The sequence below is a fragment of the Macrotis lagotis genome, chromosome 1 (genome assembly GCF_037893015.1).
Source record: "Macrotis lagotis isolate mMagLag1 chromosome 1, bilby.v1.9.chrom.fasta, whole genome shotgun sequence".
Lineage (NCBI taxonomy): Eukaryota > Metazoa > Chordata > Mammalia > Peramelemorphia > Peramelidae > Macrotis > Macrotis lagotis.
In genome coordinates, this window is record NC_133658.1 from 97,965,362 (window position 1) to 97,989,904 (window position 24,543).

The following is a 24,543-nucleotide window of genomic DNA, read 5'->3' on the forward strand; positions in this document are numbered from 1 at the left end:
GGGAGATGCTGTGCTAAGAACAACCTCATTTTCTCCTGCAGAGCCATCTAGGTCCAGTGACCAGATATGTATTAGGATAACTGGAAATGACCCTGAATGTGAGTCATTCATGGTTAAGTGACTTGCCCAAGATCTGAGGCTTTGAACTTCTGTCCTCCTGTGTTCGATCCACTGAGCCACATAGTGAATCAAGGGCAAAAACAACACTTAAACCCAGGTCTCTTGAATAATAATCTTTATAGAATTTAGGTTCCTTACTTTCTTTTTGTATTAGACCCTTCTAGCAATCTAGTGAAATCTATAGACCCCTTCTCAGAATATAGCAACATTTGTTGTCTACATTCATAGTTGAAGAACTTAAGTAAGAAGCTAGTGAAAAGAAAGATGAATTTTTTTTCCTGTCCAAATTCATAGAATCCCTGAAATTTCTGGACACTTAGGCTAAGAATCCCTGTTCTAGTGACCTGGTATGAATAGGCTGCATCCCATTACAAACTAGGGATTACAAAGGAAGACCAGAATAAAGAATAGTCAATAGTCAACCACCCTGGAGTGAGGCAATTGGAAACCATAATTCCTGATCTGGCCATCTATCAGCAGGCATGGTAATAGGGACTCCTGTTTGCTCCCAGTGTCAAGCCTTTGGATATGCAGACCAGGGAAGTCTTAAGTTTTTTTTTTTTTCAGAGCTGGCCTAATATGTAATCATTTACCATAGCAGTGATGTGAAAGTTCAATGACCCAACTACTCAAATTTTCAAGGCAGGGTCAGCTTTCCAAAGGAGGGAAGGGTCTTTTGTCAGGAAAGTCAATACAGAACAGAAGTGTCTCCTGGACCAAGCAAAAGATGAGCAGACTCATAAAAAGTCTGCATTGACAACAATCACAGAAGAGCAGAGTTGTAGGGATTTTACATTAGCTGGAATGATCTTTTTAGGTCACCTACTCCAATCTTCTCATTTTACAGCTGGGGTAACAGAGGCCTAGTGACTTGCTCTAGGAAGTATTTAAACTTATGACCTGGGGCACCAGACTCAGTCTTCTAAGTTCCTACTATAACAAACATGCATCCATCATATAATCCAGTCAAACTTATATAGAAATGGCAGCCATATAAACTGTACATAAGGATCCCTGTTGGTTTCATATTAATTTTAAAAACCACATCTTACTATCTCTATATTCTATTATTATTTCATTTACATTTTTTCCCAGTTATATTTCAGTCTGATTCAGGTAGCACTACAGGATGTTGCTAGCCACAATGGATCAAGCGAAGGACACCTCTGATCCAATCCCTCTTTTCCATTTTACAGATGAGGAAATGCTGTAGAAGTTCAGTGCAGGGGCAAGAGCCTGAATTTGGAGTCAATGGGTTTGGGTTGGATTCCTACCCCTGTCTCTCACTCACTTCCAGTGACCCTATGTCTCCTTCATTTATCCTTCATTAGCCTCAGTTTCCTCAACTGTAAAATGAGGAGATGCCGCTAAGGAATCTCCTGGTTCTAGATCTTTCCACTCCCTGAAAGGTCCGCACCCAAAAAAATTATGACATTGGCTTTCATTGTGGACATGATCCTAAGTTTAGAGTTAATGCCTACTGGCCACACCATTCCTCCATCCCCTACCCCCAGAAGAGTGTAAGTTTTCCTCTTTGGATATATTTTATACATAGGAAATGATAAATCTTTGTCAGATTGGATTGACCCAGGATTCATGGAATCAAAGTTCCAAGAGAGTCTTCTGGGCCAGGGAGTGGGAAAAGAACAAAGAGAAAATGTGCCCCTAGAAAGAATCTTCCCTCCCTAAACCAAGATAAGATTTAAAAGGGTGCAGGATTTAGACATAAGAGGTAATATTATAAGCCAATTAAGAGAAAAAGGAATAGTTTGCCTATCAGATCTATGGAGAGGGGAGCAGTTTATGACTAGAGAAGAGACAGAGAACATTATAAAAAAGCAAACTGGATAATTTTTATTACATTAAATTAAAAAAATTTTGCATGAACAAAACCACTGTAATCATGATTAAAAGGAATATAATAAATTGGGAAACAATTTTTACAACTAGCATTTCTGACAAAGGACACATTTCTAAAATATGTAGAAAACTGAGTCAAATTTATAAAAAGTCAAGTCATTCCTCAAATGATAAATGGTCAAAGGATATGAAAAGGGAGACAAAAAAAAATCAAAGCTATCTTTACTAACATGAAAAATTACTCTAAATCCTTATTGATTAGAGAAATGCAAATTATAACATCTCTGAGGTACCTCACACCTCTCAGATTGACCAATATGACTAGAAAGGAAAATGATCAGTGTTGGAAGGGATGTGGAAAAACCGGAACACTAATGCATTGTTGGTTGAGCTGTGAACTCATCCAAACTTTCTAGAGAGAAATTTGGAATTATGCCCAAAGAGCAATAAAAATGTGCATACCATTTGATCCAGCAATACCTCTCCTAGGTCTGTATCCTGAAGAGATTCCACATGTACAAAAATATTCATAGCAGTTTCTTTTGTAGTAGTAAAGATATGGAAATTGAGGGGGTGCCCATCAATTGAGGAATGGCTGAACAATTTGTGTATATGTATGTGATGGAACACTATTGTTCTATGAGAAATCATGAGGGATGGGATTTCAGAAAATCCTGGAAAGACTTTCATGAATTGATGCTGAAATAAGTAGAACCAGAAGAACATTATACACATTAACAACAACATGGGATGATGATCAACGATGATGGACTTGTTCATTCCAGTGAACAATAATCAAAGACAATTTTAAAAGACTTATGATGAAAACTACAATCTATATTGTACTGTAGAGTTTATTTTTAATTTTTTTTTTAATTTTTTGGTTTTTGCAAGGCAATGGGGTTAAGTGATTTGCCCTAGGTCACACAGCTAGGTAATTATTAAGTCTGAGACCAGAATTGAACTCAGATCCTCCTGACCCCAAGCTTCCCAGGACTGTGGAGTTTAAATGAAGACCAAAGCTTATTAGCTATAATTTTTAAAAGTCGTCTCATGGATTATGTCATTTTTTTCTCTCTAATTTTTTCCTTCCATTTGGATCTGTCCTTCTCTCATAACATGTTCAATATTGATCTAGGTTTACCATGGTTATAAATATAGAACTTATATTGGATTGTTTTCTGTCAGGAGTAGGGAGATGGAAGGGAGGGAGGGAGAAAAATGTAAAATTCAAAAACTTGAAAAAAATATTGGTTAAAAACTACCATTGCAAGTAGTTGGAAAAAAATAAATAAAATATTTAATTTTTTAAGAAAAGAGTCTTCCTTTCTGGCTCTTCATGTGCACCTTTGACTGATGAGGTTGCCAAGAGCAACCTTAGATAAAACTCTTCCAAGGGGGAATGTTCCCCTTTCCCCATTGTTGTAGAAAAGTATGTGGCCCTGCCAGTAGGTACAGAAACATAGTTCCCACAGAAGTCTGCTCACCCTCCCACCAGCCTCTGGCTAGCTAGCTCTGAGGTCAGTCCGAGAATGACCTGAAAGACTGTCTGACAACAACCAGAAGAACCTGATGTTCTACCCTCTCAGCAAGCCTCTAGAATCTGGCTAAAATCAAGAGCATCTTAGAGACACAATTAGTGACTTTAAAGAAGCAAGCCACCTTTCAAGGTGGGGAAATTGAATGTTATCCATTTAGGGCAATTTTCTGCTCTCAAATCACAAAATCTAACAGAACTTAGAAGCCAAGAATTGCTTCTACCAATGACCAACGAGATGTCATCTCAATTTTACAAGAAGACCTTACTGTCTCCCAGGGAAGTCCAGCCTACTTTGGAAAAAAACTTAAATGCCTAATCAATCAACAAATATATATATTAATTGCCTGCTACTTCCCTGACACTGTGCTAGGTGGAAGGGAAATGAACATAAAAACCTAAGTGAGATAGTTCCTGCTGCTAAGGAGTTTACAATCCATCAAGGGGAAATAATATATTTGTAAATATAAGAGGTATGATCTCTGGCTCTATCTCTATCTTTCAATCTTGCTACATATATATATATATATATATATATATATATATATAAATACATATATGATATATATGTATATATTATGCATGCATGTATGTGTTTGTTTTCCAGCTTTTTTCAGTTATGTCTGACATTCCTTAGTATGTGTAAATTAGAGCTATAATCCATATATGTCTTTCTGCACACATGTATGTATGTATGTATTTTTTCAGATTTTTTTTTCCAGTTATATCTGCCTTTTTCTGATCTCATTTGAGGTTTTCTTGGCAGTGATACTGTAGTGGTTCACCATTCCATCCCCCAGTTCATTTTATAAGTGAGAAAACAGAGGCACACAGAATTAAATGACTTGTCCAGGGTTACAGCTAATAAGTATCTGAGGCCAGATTTGAACTCAGGAAGAGGAGTCTTCTTCACTTCAGGTCTGATGCTCTATCCATTGTGCCACCTAGCTGTCCCATATTATACATGTGCATATTAAACATATATGAAAATACATATATGCTTGTGTATATAGCTTTATATATGTACATAAACATATATATATGTATATATATGTGTATATATATATATATATATATATATAAAATACCCATACATATACACAATGATGGAGGGGAGTATTAATATCTGGGAGAATCAGGAAAGGTCTCTCTTTTGTTTTGTAATATTTTCTTTTCTTTTTTTGGCTTGCTTTGTGAGGTCATGGGGTTAAGTGACTTGCCCAAGGTCACATAGCTAGGTAATTTATTAAGAATCTGAGGTCAGATTTGAACTCAGGTCCTCTTGACTCCAGGGCCGGTGCTCTATTCACTGTACCATCTAGCTTCACAAGAAAGGTCTCTTAAAGGTAGTGCCACTTGAGTTGAAATCTGAATGTCATCAAGGTTTCAAAAGTATACAGATGAATAAGGAGAGTAGTACAAAGAAGGAGGACTGTCTTTGCAAAGGCTTGGAGATGGAAGATTGGAATGTCATATACAGGAACTATCAGTATAATAATAGATAATAGCAAGCATTTATCCAGGGCTTACTATGTGCCAGCCATCATGTTAAACACTTCACAAATCTGATCTCCTTAGTTCCTCATAACAACCCTGGAGGAAGGTGTTATTATTATCCCCATTTTTGCAGTTGAGGAAACTAAGATAAACAGAAGTAAAGTGACTTGCTCAGGGCCCCACAACTAGTAACTGTTTAAAGCTGGATCTGAATTCAGTTCTTCCTGACTCTGACCCAGAACTCTAGTCAATTATGCATGTGAGAGAGAGCAACATGTAATCAGTATGGAAAGATAGACTGTGAGATGGACATCTTAGCCTAAAAACTTAATTGGAGCCACAGAAGATTTTTTTTTAATATATTTTAATTTTCCCCAATTACATGTAAAATAATTTTTAACATTTTAAAAAAAGTTTTGAGCTCTAAATTCTCTTCCTTCTTCCCTCCCCTCTTTCCTCCCTGAGACAGTAAGCAGTCTGCTATAGATTATACAAGAGCAATCATTTAAAACACTTCCATATTAATTATTTTGTGTAAAAAAAACTCTAAAAAGCAAAATGAAGGTAGGAAGGAAGGGATGGCAGGAGGAGGAGGGAGGAAGGGAGGAAGGAAGGAAGGGAGGGAGGAATTGAGGGAGGGAGGAAGTGAGGGAGGGAGGACAGAAGCGAAAGAGAGAAAAGAAGGGAGGAGGGAGGGAAGGAGAGAGTGAGGGAGAGAGGAGAAATAGGGAAACTTGAGTAATGATAAAGACAATAGGATTAATCAATCCATCAGCATGAATTAAACTCCTACTATGTACTAGGAATCATGCTAAACTTTGGGGATACAAAGAAAGGCAAAACATAGTCTTGACTCTCAAGAAGTTCATAATCTAATAACAAGTGAACAACTAGGTATAATAAACAATTTATAAGGAAAAAGAAGAGCTAGTTAGCAGGGGAAAGCACTCCTGATATTAAGTGGGATTTGGAAAGGCTTCCTGCCAGAAGAAGAGATTTTAATTGAGAGTGGAAGAAAGTTAGAAAAGCCAGGAGATAGAGATGAGGAAGAACATTCTAGGCATGGGAGACATGTTCTCAAAATGCCTGGAGCCAAGAGAGGAGTGTCTTGTTCGTGGAACATCCAGGAGACCAGTACTACTGGGTTGAACAGTATGTCAAGAGAGTAAGATGGAATAAGACTGGAAAGTTAGGAGGAGGTTTGAATGCTAAACAGAAGCACTTGCCTTTGATCCCAGAGGTGATAGGGAGACTTGGAGTTTATTGATCATGGAGGCAATGTGGTCAGAAGTGTTTTTTTGTGGTGGGGAGATCAACAAACAGACCTGTGGTGGTCTGTTGCAGGCTACTGAAATGGTCAGGTGTGAAGTGATAAGGGCCAGAAGCACCAGATTGGTGGAGAGAAGGGGGGGTGTATCCAAGAGATTGCAAAAGATAAAATGAACAGACCTTGACAATGGATTGAATGAGGGGAAGGGGCAGTGAGAGATGGGGAAGGGTTTAAGGATGATGCCTAGATTTTGAGTCCAAAGACTGGGATGCCCTCAACAGTAACAGAAAAGTTTGGAAGGGGAGAAGGGTTTAAGGGGAAAGAAAATAAGAACAGCTTTAGACAAGTTGGAGTTTAAGAAGTGTATTAGACATCCAGTTCAAGATGCCTGAAAGGCATGTGAGACTGGAGGTTAGCAGAAGGACTGAGGCAAGAAAGGTGGATTTGAAATCTACAGTAACTAAATCTTTGGGAATGGATGAGATCACTAAGTCAAGAAATATAGAGGAAGAAAAGAAGAGGACCCAGGACATAGCCCTGTGGGACACCAGTGATTAGTAAGTGTGATCTGGATATGGTCGTGTCCCAAAAACCTCTAAGGAAAAAAAAGTACCAAGAAGAAGAGGGTATCAAAGGCTGCTGAGAGCTCAAGGGGTAGGAGGATTAAGAAAAGACAATTAGATGATTGTTAACTTTGAAGTGAGCTGTTTCAGTGGACAGATGGACAGATTGTAGAAGATTTAAACAAGGGAAAGGGGAAGACACGATGGCTTCTATTGTAGCTTTCGTAAATGGCAGTCAATACCTTTTTCAGTTGTCTTGTCTCCATTTGGGGTTTCCTTGACAAAGATATTAGGGTGACTTGCCATTTCGTTCTCTAATTCATTTTACAGATGAGGAAATTAAGGCAAGTGGGGTTAAGTGATTTGCCTGGCTGCTAAGTATCTGAGAACAGATGTGACCTCAGGTAGATGAATTTTCCTGACTACTGGCCTGGTACTCTATTCATTGTACCATCCAGCTGCCCACCCTTGATGGGATGTACAAAATCACTTGGATATTTAAAGGTATAAAAGTTAACTTGGAACCAGTATGTAGAGGCCTCAACTTTTAGGCAAAAGGGATCTACTGGATGTTTTTAAGTAGGGGAATGACACAGTCAGACATGTACATTAGGAAGATTCTTTTAATGAGAGTTACAAACAAAATGCTACTCAAAATCTGAGAAGGAATAGTCTCTGTTTTGGATGCTGAGGAAGAGAAGCTCTATATCCTGGGTCTTAGAGATTCATTAAAACATTAAATGTTTTTGTCATCACTCTTATAAGTTAATGTTCTTTTATAACCAAATTTAAAATGGAATTCTATTTAGGGAATACATCAAATCATGATTTTTGGTCTCTGTACCCACCTTCTTCATTAAACCTGCATTATCTTTCCTTCATTTCTGTCTCCCGAAATCCTATATATCCTTAAGACCAAGGCTGAAGACCTAATCTACTGTAAAACTTCCCTCAACTCCTGCCAGAGATTGATTATCTATCACTCTTCTATCTATCTATCACTATTGATTGATTATTTATCACTACTATTATTATCTATTACTACTATCTATCATTACTATTCCCTTGGCTCCTGTCAGAGATTGATTATCACTACTATTTGAGTTTGTAAGTCTCATTAAAAGAATCTTCCTAATATGCCTTTCTAACCAAATCATTCCCCTACCAGAAAGCTGCATTGTTTCTCTTTCATCTAAAAGTCAAGACCTTCTACCCTCTAGTTTCAAGTTTTCCTTCTCCTTGATAATTTGTTCATTTTAGCAAACCAGGACTGAACTGCTGCATTATCTTATCCCATTCTGTACTTCTTCCCTGGATTGGTACAAGTCTGGTCCTCAGCACAGGAATACATTCCCTCTTCATTTCTACATATTAAAATTCTTTTCTTCCCTTAAAACTAGCTCAAAAACCACTACTTCTATGAAGTCTTCCCTAAATGTCCCCTCTTCTTTCCCACACTACAGAAAATATTCTCTCCTTCCTCAAACTTTTCTGGAGCACCAAGGCTCCAACTTTTGTTTTATCACATTGTACCATTAAGGACATCTTTATTTATGGACATGTCAGATCACATAAATATACTCATTAGATTGGAAGTATCTTGAAGGAAGAGATTATTATCTTTTCATCTTGGTATTCTTATATATAATACTCTGACTTGGGACCTAGAAGGCATCATAAATAGTGAGTGATTTGATTTCAATTAATTTTTTATTTTGTCTTCTAGCCATTTGGGCGTATGTTATATACCCTGACTCTCCCCACTAAACTGTAATTTCTCTGAGAGCAATAGCCAAAATCTTGCTCATTTTTTGTTGGCCCAGGACCTGGTACAATGCCTCATACATAGTACATTAACAAACATCTGTTCAAGTGAATTCAATTATTCCCAAATAACCAAAAATGAATTGGCTGAAATATCTTCATTTTACTGTGATCCCATTTTCCTCCTCTTTGTTCACTTTCATCTTCTCTCCTGCCCAGTTCCTGGGAAGGAGCCAGGTTGACCGGTGTTTTTAGAGTCTGGATGCTGGTTCTAAAAGAATGTGAAGTGTACATGCTTTTCCTGCTGAATAGAAAGTCCATTTCCCATTGAATAGTTTCATGCTCTGGGAGAGAAAAGCTCCAAAGCACAAAGAGGGAGCCTACGTGTTCAAGTCTTGAGGCTAATCCCAAAGTACATGCGAACAGTGTCACAGCCACTTATCACCTGTCTATCTTCTTTACCAGCAGATATACTATAGGTATAGTTCTTATTAAATTAAGCATGACATGAAATCATTTAAAGTATTTTACCTGTCCATTCCCCCAGGGCAGCTTCTTTACTAAAAGATTTCTCAGATTTTCCATGAGTCATTTGGGTGATGGATCAGGGAGGTGTCAGGAGGGTGGCTTGGTATGTATTGCCAACGAAAGTCCAACATGAGTATCTGAAAGGAGGAGAGAATATGTGAGGAAAAATGAGTATCTGAAAGGAGGAGAGAATATGTGAGGAAAAAAATAGCATCTATGTTGATAATGAGGGGATCAAGAAGCCCTTCTCATGCAAAACATTTCCTCTACTGATGCCTGAAATTCTGTTCTTAGAAATTCTTTCCTTTGGGTTACGTAGAGTCTCATTGTCAACTTATAAAATGCAAATTCCCTTAGAATTTATCTTGAAATTTATCTTGAAAAGAACTTTGACATTGAAGTCAATGGACCTGGATTTGAGACCTGATTTCACCCACTGTGGTTCTTTAGCCAAACCATTTCCTTGAGGCTACTGAGTCTCATTTTTTTCAAAAATACCCACTATGCACTAGCAACTTCTCAAGATTATTGTGGAGAAAGTACTCTGAACTCAGAGCTAAATTTGAGCTATGATTAAGAGTATAAACAAGGGGCAGCTAGGTGGCGAAGTGGATAAAGCACCAGCCCTGGAGTCAGGAGTACCTGGGTTCAAATCTGGTCTCAGACACTTAATAATTACCTAGCTGTGTGGCCTTGGGCAAGCCACTTAACCCCATTTTCCTTGCCAAAAAAAAACCCCTAAAATAAAGAGTATAAACATACCAGATTTGGAATCAGGAAGAGTTGGATTCAAATCCTGCCTTATGTCCTTAAGGATGGCATAATTCTTCTGGGCTTGAGTTCTTTTACCTGGAAAAGAAGGATAAGAATACCTGAAGATGGTACAGTGAATAGAGCTCCTGGCCTGGGGTTAAAAAGACCTAAGTTCAATTACTGCCTCAAACACTTGCTGGAAGCTGTAGAACCCTAGTCAAGTCACTTAGCCCTGTTTACCTCTGTTTCCTCATCTGTAAAATGAGCTGGAAAAGGAAATCAAATGACATCCTATATGTAACATGCTTTGCCAACTGAAGTATTATATTAATGTCACCAATTCTTGGTTTTAATCCCTCCCATTAGATAGATTTTTGTTCATTCTTGAAGAAGACCATGCCAGCAGCATGCTAGGACAAGTATAATGTCCCTGAAAGCAGGGAGTCTGTCTTAGCTGTACCTTGTATCTCCCTGGCATCTTACACAGGGCCCATATACAATAATCACTTAGTCTTAAATCATCCACTTCATCCATTGAACTCAATAGGATGAAGTGTGATAGTTTTTTTCCTGCCTGAGAAAAGGTCCTGCAAAAGGGGTTGGGGGAAGGTTTAGGAAGATCTGAGAAAGTCCAAGAAAAGGGAGGCCAGGGAAGGGCATCCAAGGCCAACTTCCTCCATTTTTGGAATCTTCTTTAACATTTCCAGGAGGATGAAAAGTTTTGAATGGTCACTCTCATTACCACTCTGGGAACATGTTATACTATAAGAATAGCTACCCACCTGCCTCCCAAATCTGATCTTCTACTAGTCAGGGTGATTTATCAGCCTGCAACTTCATCCCCTGGTCTCCAAGAACCCTTTGATAATCCCTTGGAGGGAACCCCAAGAAAGATGGAAAGAGATTCTATGAAATGGTAGTACCCTCCCTCTGTTGATAATCTCACATTTATCTTTATATATCTTATCTCTATAGAGTTGCTTGCATGCTCTCTGCCTCTCTTTAGACTGAGAGTTCTCTGAGAGCAGGAACTGTTATTTGTTTTGTTATTTGGCTTGGTTTTGCCTTTCCTTGTATCACCAGCACTTAGCGTAAGGCTTGATAAATAGTAAATGCTTCATTAATCTTAGTTGACTGACTGACAGTATACACTGAAGCAAAGAATTAACTTGTCCCCTCAGCAGCAAAATATAGTGTTAAATAGGAATCTCACACAATAGTCCTGTAAAGCTCAAATGATGCAATATATGTAAATCCTGGCAAACTAAATAAATGCCAATTATTATCTTCATTATTATGTAACCAGATATGTTTATTTGACAGTGAAAAGAAAGTTGTTACTGTCATTGTTCAATCATTTTCAATCATGTCTGACTTCATCCATTTGGTGTTTTCTTAGCAGACATAATGGAGTGATTCACTATTCCTTCTCAAGCTCATTTTATAGATGAGGAAACTGAGGCAAACAAGGTTAAGTGACTTGCCCAGGATCACAAAACTACTAAGTGTCTGAGGTCAGATTTGAACTCAGGAGATGAATCTTTCTGACCCTGGGGCTGATACTCTATCCACTGAGCTACTGGAAAGTGACTTTCCCAAGGTTATGTAGTAAGTCAGGGTTTCTCCTACTCTAATACTTTTGGTATTTTTATATTTATTTCACAGATAAAGAAATAGAGACTCAGAAAATTTAATTGAATTGCCTGTGGCTATATAGCTAATATAAGTTGCAGGGGTTTTTACCCAAGTTTAATGAGATAGCCAGATGGCATAGTGCTTAGGATGCCAAGTCTTACTACTTGATTGACCCTGGGCAAGTCACCTAACCCTGTTTGCCTCAGTTTCCTCATGTGCAAAGTGAACTGGAAAAGGAAATGGCAATATCTCTGCCAAGAAAACCACAAAAAAAGGTCACAGAGAGTAGGACATGACTGAAAATGACTGAACATCAACAAAAAATGGGATAATATGGCTCAGTGATTCAAACTCTGAGATCATCTCTTATTCTATGCTCTTCCAAAACCAGATTTTAATCCTCACTTCCTCCAGCTTCAGCAACAAGGCAACCACTCAGGAAAAGTATCCTAAGCCTGAATCATCATCAAGAAGGCAGGCCTTAAATGAATTTCCATTAAACAGAAAGAACCTGAGGCTAAATGCAGTAGAAACCCTTGATTATTTTCATGTGCTGGCAATTTATTCAACAGCTATCTATGAGTAACTGAGTGCCTACTATGTGTCAGATACTATTTGTCCTTCATTCCCAAAGAAGACCATAACATCAGGGAGCTGATGCCATGACTTGTAAGTGAATTGGATTTGAGTGAGGGAGTGCTGTGCTAAATCATCAGACTCGATTTTCTCCACCAGAACCATCTAGGTCCAAATATGGATCAGGACAACCAAAGATGGCCCTGGAGACAGTGGGAGACCTTGGTCTTCTTAAGCTAAAGTCTTTAACAAGTCTCAGTTTGACTTAGTCCATACCTTCCAGGGATTAAGATTGGATAAGAAAAGAGGTAAAGAATGGTCTCTTTTACTTAGTCTAAAAAAAGAAAATCAATTCAGTGAAGATGGACAGTGATTCTGGGAAGCAACAGATAGGGAGGAGGAAATAACTTTGTCGATCTGTGCAAAATCATCATCATCATCATCATCATCACATCCATTTATATCACCACTACCTTGGGTGGGTTGACAGTGGCTCCACCTCATTCCCAAACACACCCCTGCACAATAGTTTCTCTTCCTCCATTTCCTCCTGCCTTTAGCAATCACTTTCACCTGACTTCACCTGTTAGAATAGTGGGAGGAGGAATCATGATTGCATAATTTTCCCCAGAACTAAGTCCCATCAGGAAGACCTTGACCATTTATTGACCAGCTTCTCATTTTTTTCAATCAGTGTCAATGAATTCAGGAACTCAACAGCTCACAGAATGTTAACCATAGAGGGGATTTTAGGATTCACTCAAATCTAGAGAAGCAGACACCAAACACAAACTCATTTGAAATTTTTTCAGAACCACACATTAGGACACAAAATCATTTTCCAAAAGCATTCAAAATTACATTCAAAATTCAGAATCGAGGACGGGGTAATCCACAGCCTGCTCAATGCATTATAGATTATCCACTTAATGGATTAACTATACATTCAGATAATATTAAAAATAATTTTATTTATTATTTTAAACTGTCTTCAATCTTGAGACCTTTCCACTTACCAGCCCATCTTTTAATCTCTTTTGGGCAAAATAATTATTGTTGTGTCCTATTCTTTGTGATCCTATTTGGGGTTTTCTTGGCAAAGATACTTGAGTGGTTTGCCATTACCTTCTCCAGTTCATTTTCTAGATAAAGAAACTGAGGCAAACAAGATTTAGTGACTTGCCCAGGGTCACATACCCTTAGTCTGAAGCCGTTTTTGAATGCAGGAAGATGAATCTTCCTGACTCCTGTCCACTGTGACCTACCCTGCTTCCTAAGTGTTGCCTGTAATTGAATATTTTGAGAAGAGATGCTATCATCATTGTAGAGGGTACAGTGGGAAGATGCTAGATATGAAGTCAGATCATCTAGTATTCAAATCCCAGTGCTACTACTCACTCCCTGAATGATCTTAGGCAAAATATTTAATCTCTCTGGGCCTCAGTTTCCCCATCTGCAAAATGGTAGTCTAGATCCCTCTACTGATCCTCATAGACCCCTATGCCTTCTCATGAAATGCTATGCAGTAATTCCTCCCATAAATCACAAATCCTCTAAAGAAGCTGTACCTGACAGGTCTTCTTCTCCATCTTTTAGTATTTGATAATAGTAATAATAATAATAATAATAATAATAATAATAATAATAATAATAATGGTTAACATTTCTATAACTCTTTTAAGGTTTGCAAAGCATTTTATAAATATCTTATTTGAGCTTGACAACAACTCTGGAAGTAGAAATTATTATGATTTCCATTTTTACATGGGCATACTGAGGCAGGCAAGTTAAATGACTCATTCAGGATCACACAGCTAGTAAGGTTTGAGGCTACATTTGAATCCAAGTTTTTCTGACTAAGGGTTCAGTCTTGTTCAGCCTTGCTATATGTTTGACTCTCCTCCTTTTCTGATCACATAAATGATGTCTTGATGATTTTACACTAAGATAGCCAGGTGGCACAAGCTTAGAGTGTTGGAATTAGTAGTCAGGAAGACCTGAGTTCAAATTCTGCTTCTGATACTGACTGTTTGTATGGTTCTAGATAAGTCTCTCTTTGCCTCAGTTTCCTCATCTGAAACATGGGATTAATAATAGTATCCCCTCTGGGGAGGAGGGATCAAATGAGATCAAAATTACAAAATAATTAACACAGCATCTACACATAGCAATCACTATATAAATGTTAGTTGTCGTTGTTATGATTATTACACCATAGCTATATACCACATAGGCTGTAGGCTACCTATACTCAGCATAAGGAAATTTTGCTTCATTGGGGATTTTGGTATTTAATAGAAAAGGGATATAGAGAAGAGGATAATCATTGAGAGAGCTCTAAGGTGTCAGTCAAAAAACCTGAATTCAAAATTTCTAACATTAGAAATAGAATCCTGGACTTAGTCTCTCAAGTCTCAGTTTTTATAAAATGAGAATTATCAATAAAATAAGAATAATAAATCCCTTTAATATCTGCCTCACAGGTCTATTATGAAGCCCAAATGAGATTAAGTGGATAAAACACTCAGCCACCTTTAAAACTCTAATAATTAAATCAAGTCCACTGCCTTTAGGAACTTACATTCTAATGGAGGAAGATGGCATAAAAAAAAGAAGCTGAAGGATGTGGGGTGGGGGCATAAGCATTCAGGCCACGGCGACAAATTCAGGAAAATGTGGGGTGACAAAATTGATCCTTCCTCAAAATGGAAGTTTTGTGGGGAATACACCAATGGTAGGAAAGAGGACACAGGAGCAGAGGAAGGATTATTAGCTAACAATAAATTTCAGTTTTTATTACTACATGATTCATAATTATTGATCCTCCAACAAAGAATCCTGGAGTAAATAGATAACGTTCTGTGTCAAAGAAACATGGTCTTAATGAAAACATTGTCTAATTCCCCCAAATTGTGAAGCCTGTTCTTTTCCCACCAACCTTTAAATAGTTCCTTAAGGTTTACGAAGCACTTTCCTCACAACAATCCTATATGCAAGTATTATCATCCCCATTTTATAAATGAACAAACTGAGACTCAAAAAAGATCAACAAATTGTTCAAAGTCTAACAACTAGCAAGTGTTGGAGCTGATCTTCAAATCCATGACTTTCCTTTCCCCAGGCTCTTTCATCCCATCATTCAAGAGACCTGATGATCTTATTTCATTATCAATAGAATCCCTTATGATTAGTGATCTCTCTGCTTTCTTTGCATAACCATCCCAGTGTCTTGTGGGAGTAAACTGGCCAATAATTGGCAGCCCTGGCAGTCTCCAGAGAATATTTCTTTGGGGAAGAATATTTTCCGTTACTAAAGAAGTTGGGAAGGCACCAGGGCAAGACGGAGGTCAAAGTAACCCTAACTAAACATACATCATCAGTTATATTTTTCCAAGTGAGATCATAAGAATACAGTTTTGAGCTGGACAGGATAGAAGATTAGGAAGACAGGGATGTATAATTATTTATTTCCCAAAGATTTTCTGGCCCCTGAACATACCTGGCATAGTAGAGGACATACATTTCAAGGTAAAAAGGAAGCTATAAGACCATGGAGTTCAACTCATCTGTTTTATGGATAAGGGCCTTGAGGCTTAGACAGGTTAAATGACTAACCCAGGATAACTGAACCACTAGAAAAGAAACACTTTGATTAAAGACAACACAAGAACAAGGCTCTCTTTTGAAGTCACTTAGTCACTGATTAGATTATGAGGGCAATACCCGCACTTCTGACAACACTAAGGATATCTAGAGAAAAGCTATAGCTCTGTAACTGTGGACAAGTTACACAGGAACTTCCCTTTCTTCCTCTGTATCATGAAGGAAATGATATTTGAAGAATCCTCTAAACAGAAGTTTTCTGAGGGAAACATTTGGGGAACTTTTAAAGTCAGGATATTATCACCATCCCTCTGGAAAGTACAGACTAGGAGAAATGTGACCCCATTAACAAATGGCAGTCCTCCTGAGATGACTTGGCCACCATAGGTGATTCTTTAGCCTGAAAATATAAAACTATAAATGACTGGGAAGAAGGGGCAGGGGGAGAAACAGAGAGAGAGAGAGAGAGAGAATGACAGAGACAGAGAGAGAGAGACAGAGACAGAGACAGAGACACAGAGACAGAGAGAGAGACAGAGACAGACAGAAAGAGAAAGAGACAGACAGACAGAGACAGAGACAGACAGAAAGCAAAATTGAGATTTTAAAATAAATTTGCTTTTTGCTTGAGAACACAAATCACCTCCTCCATAATGTCAACATAATAATTGCGGTTACATTTTTTTTAATATCTTGAAACTGTATTCTCTATTCAAATTATAGTCATTTGCCACTTACTGGATCTGGTCATAACATCGGACCTGGAGACAAGCAAAGTTGTCATAAACAGTGAGGAAAATAGCTGTCATAAAATCCGTATCCTTTTCTACATAAGAGAGAAAAGGAACCACCCTCAGGTCAGAGTCTAGTGACTTTATATTGTATTTAAAATGAAGGTTACTGATTTATCAAGCTGCTACCTAATTTCCAGTAGTGTTCCAATTTCCAAAGTTCTCTTTAATTATAGGATTCAGCAGATGATAAGGAGCTGTGGGAAAAGGAGCAAAAGCTACTAGAAGGAGACACACTGATTCAGTTCAATAGGCATTTTACCTAATAAGGCCTCATAAAGGGAGGATACTGGGACTAAGGGCTACCATGTCAAAAGAGAAACAGAAGTTTACCTTCTACCTAAAGTGGTTACAGTCCTGCAATAGCGAAGAAATGGGCAGAAGACATAGAACCTCCTAACAGAGTAAAGATTCTTTAATGGAAAGGCAAACAACCCTATTTGGCCCTACTGTAGAGGTGACATGTCTGAGTGGGACTGAACCCGTTTGAAGCTTATTAATAAATAAAAATAGAAGGAAACATCGATAATATTAATAAGTGGTTTTTCTAAGTTCAGAGGCAGTTGTGATAGAGTGGGTAGAGCACTGGGCCTGGGGTTAGGAAGACCTGAGAACAAATCTGGCTTCAGACACTAGCTGTGTGACCCTGGGTAAGTCATTTAGTTTCTGCCTCAGCTTTCTCAAGTATAAAATGATGATAATAAAAGGACCTGAAAGATTCAATGTGAGGATCAAATGAGATAATACTTGTAAAAAAGCATTTAGTACATTGCCTAACTTTAAAAAGACAGACAATGTGAATTAAATATAAATTATATAAATATATTTATATGAATATAAATATATAGTAGGTACTATTTAAATGCTTATTCCTTTCCCCCTTTCCTTAAGTACAGTTTAATGATCCTTATTTCCCTTTGAGTTTGACATCATTGTCCTATAGCTCCAGAAGGCACTGCTATATTTCAGTTTTGCAAAATAATGTAGTCCCTTATTACTGAAAGCAAGAAGTATTTCTTATCAGCATCTTTCATTCAATGATTGAGCTCTAGATTATAAAGGAGAATATCTAGGCCAGAGAAAGAAGGAATGAAAATTTGGCAGACCAATGGAGTAGGAGGAAAAATAGAGAATCAGAGCTTGGGTTTGCATCCCAGTGTGAGCTTCTGGTAAGAAGTTTGTCTTAAACACTTATCAGGGGTCATTCACTGTGCTAAAGTGCTAGGGAATGAGAAATAGAGAGAGACAGAGACAGAGACAGACAGAGATAGACAAAAAGATTGAGAGAAATACAGTTCTTATTCTCAAGGAGACCACCATCTAATGGGGAGACATGCAAACAATGATGTGAAAGCAAGATGTAGAGAGAAAAAACTCAAGGTAATCTCTGAGACAGGGCAGCTAGGTGACACAGAGCACCAGGAAGAACTAAGTTCGAATCTAGCCTCAGACACGTACTAGCTGTGTGACCTTGGGCAAGTCACTTAACCATATTTGCCTCAGTTTCCTCATCTATGAAATGAGTCAGAGAAAGAAATAGTATCTCTATTATCTTTACCAAGAAAACTTCCAAAAGGGTCATGAAGAGTGACACTACTGAACAACAATCTTAATGTCACTGACATTAAAGGAGATCAGGGGGAAATTTTCTTGCAGAAGGTGGGAATCGCAATACTTTCATCTGCAAAGATAATATCTGTTATATAAGGTTATGATGAAGAAAGGGCTTTGCATGATTTGTTGTTAGTATTCTAAGATTCAGAATCAAAAGGAACCTTAGAACTCACCTAATCTTCTCCTCTCCTCTTTATAAACTGAGTCCCTGGGAGGAATAGTAACTATTACCCCCAATCAGGGAGGCAGGGTTATTGAGTTGTAAGGGCAGAAAGCAACAGTTGATTCCAGTAACCCTGGTGAGGGCACCAGTCACTTGTTTCTATTTGGAGCCAACTTTTGAAAGCAGAGCTGGCCCAAGTTTCTAGGTTGGAGTTTCTAAACTACCTCTTATAATGTAAGGGAAGAAAGCAAGGGAGAAAACCCTTAGTATCATAAGAGAACAACTCTAGGGAATCTTCCTCTGGATAACTTTCCTTGTGCTTCTAATTTTGAGATATTACATTTGTCCCTGGGGAAATCTCAAATAGTAAACTGTATTGTAAGTTTGGGGAGGGTTAAAGGTACAGCTTAAACCAAAGGGCATGGATAGTTGATGACACTATGACTGAAGGCCAACAACAGCTGCATTCTTGTTAATTGAGTCTTCCCTTATTCTAGCAGGGAAAAGGTCAAGTCCTTGATGAAGACTCCCTATTATAGGCCATCCTTAATGTTGACTCAGAGAATAAGAGAAAACTCATAGCATATTAATAAGCATTTAACTGGGCCAGAGGGGAGCCTTGTAATGACTTACTTACCTAAAGTCTTCTTGTAGTTAGTAGTTAGAGGACCCTGATGGTGACTTATTTGCCCCAAATCTTCTCAAGAGGAAGATTAAAGTAGCTCCAAGTTCTGGTTGTTTCTATGTCAGCTCTCAAGCCTTTGACCAACTTGAGCTTATGGCTAAAAATACTCCACTATGTCTTGTGCCTGAATACCTGCCATGGTCTTAGAAAAGCATGTGACTCTGTAACACATTTGTTGGAGGATGGTAGAAAACTCACCAAATTACAGTGTACTGCAAGCCCCAGAACCATTGTTGACTGATCTGTTGCTCAGGCAAGAGAACGAATTTTAGCCTTGCATATCTTGTCAACAAGGGATATCTTGCCTTTTATTAAAGGAGAGGGGGTGCAGTGGGGAGGGAGGGAGAGAATTTACTGCAAGTTTCTCTAACAAAGGTCTCATTTCTCAAATATGTAGAGAATGAGTCAAATTTATAAGAATACAAGTCAATTGATCAAGATTATGAACAGGTTGTTTTCAGAACAGAAAATCAAACTCCCTATAACCATATCAAAAAATGTTTTAAATCACTATTAATTAGGAAAATGGAAATTAGCATCTCATACCTATTCGATTGGCTAATATGTCAGAAAAGGAAAATAATCAATTTTAAAGGGGATGTGGAAAAAGTGAGGAACCAATACCCTGTTGGTAGAGTTGTGAATTGATTCATCCATTCTGGAGATCAATTTGGAACTATACTCAAAGAACTTAAAAACTGGGCATACCTTTTGGCCTCAGTCAGTACCACTCCTAGGTCTAGAGGAAAGGACTTAGTTGTACAAAAATATTTGTAATAGGTTTATTTGATAGTGACAAAGAATTGGAAATGGAGAGGACACTCAATAATTGGGGAATGACTGAACAAGTTATGGTTCATGAATGTAATGGAATAATTCTGAGCATTAAGAAATGTGGATAGGAGTGAGGTTGGAATCAGGAAATAGAACCTAAGCTAAGCCCTGAAGGTACAGGATTCCAAAAAAGGGAGGGAAGGAGGTATTGTCATTCCAGAGATTAGGGACTGACAGCCAAGTCACTGAGGTAAAAGAAAGAATGGCATCTATGGGGAACAAAGATTAGGCAAATTTAATTGGAACACAAAGTGCATGAAGGATATTCATGTAAAATAAATCTAGAAAAATTGGCCAGACTCAAATTGAAAAGAAGTTTAAATGCCAAAGAGAAGAATTTATATCTCATTCTAGAGGCAAGAAGGAAGGATTAAAACTTCATAAGCAAAACTGGTTAACAACAGAGAAGTTATTTCTTATTCTGTTGTCTATGTATAATCAGACTATTAACTTGTTAGAGAAAAGACCCAAACCACAGCATCGTGGAGTGGGAGTGGGGGATGGGGAGGGGGAGTAAAGACTTCACTATCCACTACTAAAACAACTCCAACCTGAGCTGTTGAAACAAGCTATGAAGGCTAGAAAATCGAAAATGAATAAAAGAAAACATAGATGACGGTCATTATCATTTCCTACTGAAGTTTACCCAATGTAAAAGAATCACTCATCTGTAAGATAAGGATAATAATAGCATCTGTCTCATATGGCTGTTATGAGGATCAAATGAGATAATATATTTCAAAAGCTTTATAAAACTTAAAAGCTATATAAATGTCAGCTATTATTATTGCCGCAAACAAGGAGAACAAAACCACCCAGAAAGTGACATAGCCAGCAAACAGTTGATCTCCTTGCCAACTTCAAATGTGGGGCAATCTGGTGGGATAGAAGGGCAGGTGTTTAGAAAATCAGCTTGTTTGCAGAACTTAAGATGGCAGATTACCTTGCCAAATGGTACCCTTGTGCTTCGTTCTCATCCTAAGGTCTTTTTTCTGTTTATTATTCTCTGTCTCTCATCTTCAGTTTTTCTCCCTCTAACTCCTTACCCTCTTGTGAACTTGTTCAAGTATTTATGACTCCAGAACAAAGTAAACAAGTTAAAAAAAATTAAGGAGCAACCTCCCTAGCCCTCTTATCCAGTAGAAAATAAGTTTCCTGAGGGTAGAGAATATTTTCATTTCGTCCTTATCTCTCCACTTCCTGATACATAATACATTATGAATTTGTGGTTGCTTGATTTCATTGCTAATCCTATAGTAAGACCGCCAGCCACTCCTCATGCTTTCCCCAATCTGGGTTCATTTTCATGTGTCTATGGAATATGCTGTCTCAAAGGTTACCCAGGAATTCTTAATTATTAGTGGCCTTTTTTGTCAGGTCTGTCCTGACCTTTCTAAAGTATTTGATAGTTCTCTCTTCTCCCCACCTTCTCTTGGCTTTGGTGACACTGATATTTTCTTCTCTGACTGGCCTTCTGTGGATGCTTCAGTGGTTATTTTCCTTCTCCCTCCTTCTAACATTAGTGTATCCCCCAAAGCTTTGTTTTAGACTGCTTTCTCTCTCTCTCTCTATGCTTTCTCCCTTGGTGATCTCATGTGCTACTATGGTTTAATTTCTCACTTCTATGCAGATAAACACATCTACCTCATTCAGAACTCCAGTCTATTATTTCTAATTGCCCTGTGGGACAACTCCCCTGGATGTCCTACTAATGCCCCAAATTCAACATATTCCATATGTAGTTTATCATTGCTAGTCTCTCAGGCCTAAAAGCCTATTTTTCTCACCTTCTTACATTGAATCAGTTGTCATGTCCAATTAATTTTATCTCTACATCATTCTCACATCTGAACCCTGCTCTCCACATTTACTATTACAACCCTATTTAAAAGGCATAGTACATTTTGGGGATTGGTTTGGATTTTTGTAATAGCCTTTAACTGGTCTTCTTGACTCCCAATTCCCCTCTATCCAGCTCATCTCAGGGACATATAATGAGGGGAGGGAGAAGAGACCCCCACCTGTGCCTCACTTCTCATTGCAAAAGGATGGGTGCATTCAACTGAAACACGCTTAGTGTATTCACCAGGTGTATATGCTCAGTCTTTCACAATCAGAGGTGAGGTTCGGCTCTGCCTCATCTGCCTCCCCATCACTGCACATCCCTGGATCATCTTTAAGTTAGAGGATCCCCTTGATACCAAAGGACTGGACCCCTTTTAAGTATTTCTCATTTCTCTTACTCCTTGCACCTATGGTGTGATGGTAAATTGATTCCTGAAAGGTCAATTCTTAAATTAATCTGGAACACAGAAAGTTTGAATAGTTCAACTATGACTTTAGGTGACTACCCCTACTCAAGGAATTCCTTTAGGATTTCTATAAACACTCCTCTCTATCCTGAAATTCAAGAAAACTTTGCTGTAATTAATACAAATCACAAAGGCAAAATCCTTCATTTGAGAGATTCCCATCCCCTAGAAAAGAAAGATGTTTAGGTGAAATACATCTGTAGGGTTTATGAACATATGTTTTGTTTGTGAATATTCCTCCCACCTTCCTATAAGAATTCTAAACTATGTATGCTAAGTTTTGACAAGGCCATGCAGGCCTAGTTTACAAGAAACCACCCCACAAGCAAGGGATGGATTGAAATTATTCTCAACATCCAAACATCCACTCAAACCTGATTCTCTCTACCTGTAATAGTACCCAACCCCAGAAACCAATGATCCCACTTCCTGGGGAAGTTAATATATTCAACTTTGGAATTCCCATTGTAGGGCTATCTAAATTAATAAGCAAGTAAAAACCATTTATCTAGCCCCAGACTATGGGCATAACCCATTTTGCTGTCAACATCCCTGCCTATGCCACCTCTGTCCTATGAGACTATTTCTTTCAGGGATATAGTATCATAAATATAACTATACAGGTCCAGGAGATATATTCCCTGAACTACTGAACTGGCCTGTGCTAGAATTTTTCAAAGCTATAGACCAATAGGTGTAAAGTGTGTTTGTAACCTTTTGGGTGTCACTGAATAAAAGTGAAATCAATAGCACATTAGATGTGTGTTGGGTGTGTATTTGACTTAGCAGATTCCAAAGATGGGAGAGACTGATGGCTCTACTCACCTTAGGAGAACCTTACATAGACACCTGATTTCAAATCTGTCTGTGTGACTCTGGCAAATCCCTTGAAATGTCCCTCAACTTACTCAATAGTAAAATGGAAATAATAATTGCACCTAACTCCCAAGATTGTCGTGAGAATCAGATGAGATAAAATTTGCAAAATACTTAGCTCAGTGCCTGCCAAATAATAGGTACACAATAAATGATTATTTCTCTCCCCCCACCTCATGACTTAATCTTATCCTGACTTCAGCCCTAAAACCATTTCCACAAATGATAGACCCCTTTTGAATGGATCATTACTAGGCTCTAGGGACCTTCATAGTCCTTTGGATTTAAGGCAAGATTTCCTATAAGGGAAAAAGGATAAATGGTTGAGTTCACAAGGAATGAAGCTTAAGAGAGTCAAGAGACTCCTTTCTCCTGGGACTCATCTCTATGGCTTATAATGCTATCCAGAGTGATGATCTAAAAAAAAAAAATTCCATGATGATGCTCTCCTGGTTCTTGTATAGACAGATCTTCCTTTAGGAATTTCCCTGACTGGCTGTTGTCATGCCCTCTCAAAATAAGCATCCCAGATAATGGGTTGCCACTTTTGTTTGGTTGTCCATTTGCAGATATTCCACCCTTTTGCTATCATTGACATTTGTTCTAACAGGTATTATGGGTCTGATATTTATTAGGCTCTATCCACTGGGATCACCTAGCCATCTCTGATATGTGAGGATCTTGAGTTCATAACCATATGAGGATTATATATATATATATATATATATATATAGATATAGATATAGATATAGATATATATAGATATATATATATATGTACATATATCTTTTTTTTTTTATTTTTGCAAGGCAATGGAGTTAAATGACTTGCCCAAAGTCACACAGCTAAGTAAGTATTAAGCATCTGGGACCATATTTGAACCCAGGTCCTCCTAATTCCAGGGTCAGTTCTCTAACTACTGTGTCACCTAGCTACCCCCCCGTATGAGGATGATTTAAAGGAAAATATGTTAAACCTAGAGAACAGAAGAGAAGACTTAGCTGGGACCCAAGATTCATTCTAGTACAAGGGTCATTCATTCTCCTTGACAGAGAAAACTGAAGCAAGATAACAGAATGATAGTTTTATCTTCATTATATCATTTGTCTCCCCATTCACCCTGAGAATAATCTTATCCCTTCTTTAATCTTCCCCTTTTCCCCAAAATATATTTTTCAAACAATTTTCTTTGCTTTTCCTTTTTTCAATATCTCATACACTTGAGCTATTCCCCTGGGAAGATGTTCGTGAGGATTTTCAACACTAATTATATAGCTATGTAATTAAAATTCTGGAAATGCCTACAGTGCCAACATTTCCAGCTAGGGTTCCTAACAAAAATATCTGGTTTGCTGTCTTGTGAGTCTTCCTTGACTAACCTATCTCCGTGGTTATCCAATCAAAAGCCAGAGCAGACTTGTATAAGAGGAACACCTGGTAGTCTAGGAGAACGTTATTACATTTAATGAGGAAGATGATTCTAATTACAAGATGCATATGCTTACCTCATTTGACATCACCTTTAATGGGATAATTCCTGGAAAATAAGAATAACTTCCAGA

At 38.0% G+C, this 24,543-nt stretch overlaps 1 long non-coding RNA gene across 1 annotated transcript in view; it reads right to left on the reverse strand.

The window, feature by feature from the left end:
- LOC141501319 (uncharacterized) overlaps positions 1–9,989 on the reverse strand; it is an 81,725-nt gene extending 71,736 nt beyond the window's left edge. The window contains exons 1-2 of the long non-coding RNA XR_012472208.1: positions 9,902–9,989; positions 9,143–9,276 (exon numbers count right to left, since the gene is read on the reverse strand). This is a non-coding gene — a long non-coding RNA (uncharacterized LOC141501319). The remainder of the gene's footprint in view (positions 1–9,142; positions 9,277–9,901) is intronic.
- Positions 9,990–24,543: the final 14,554 nt, after the last annotated feature.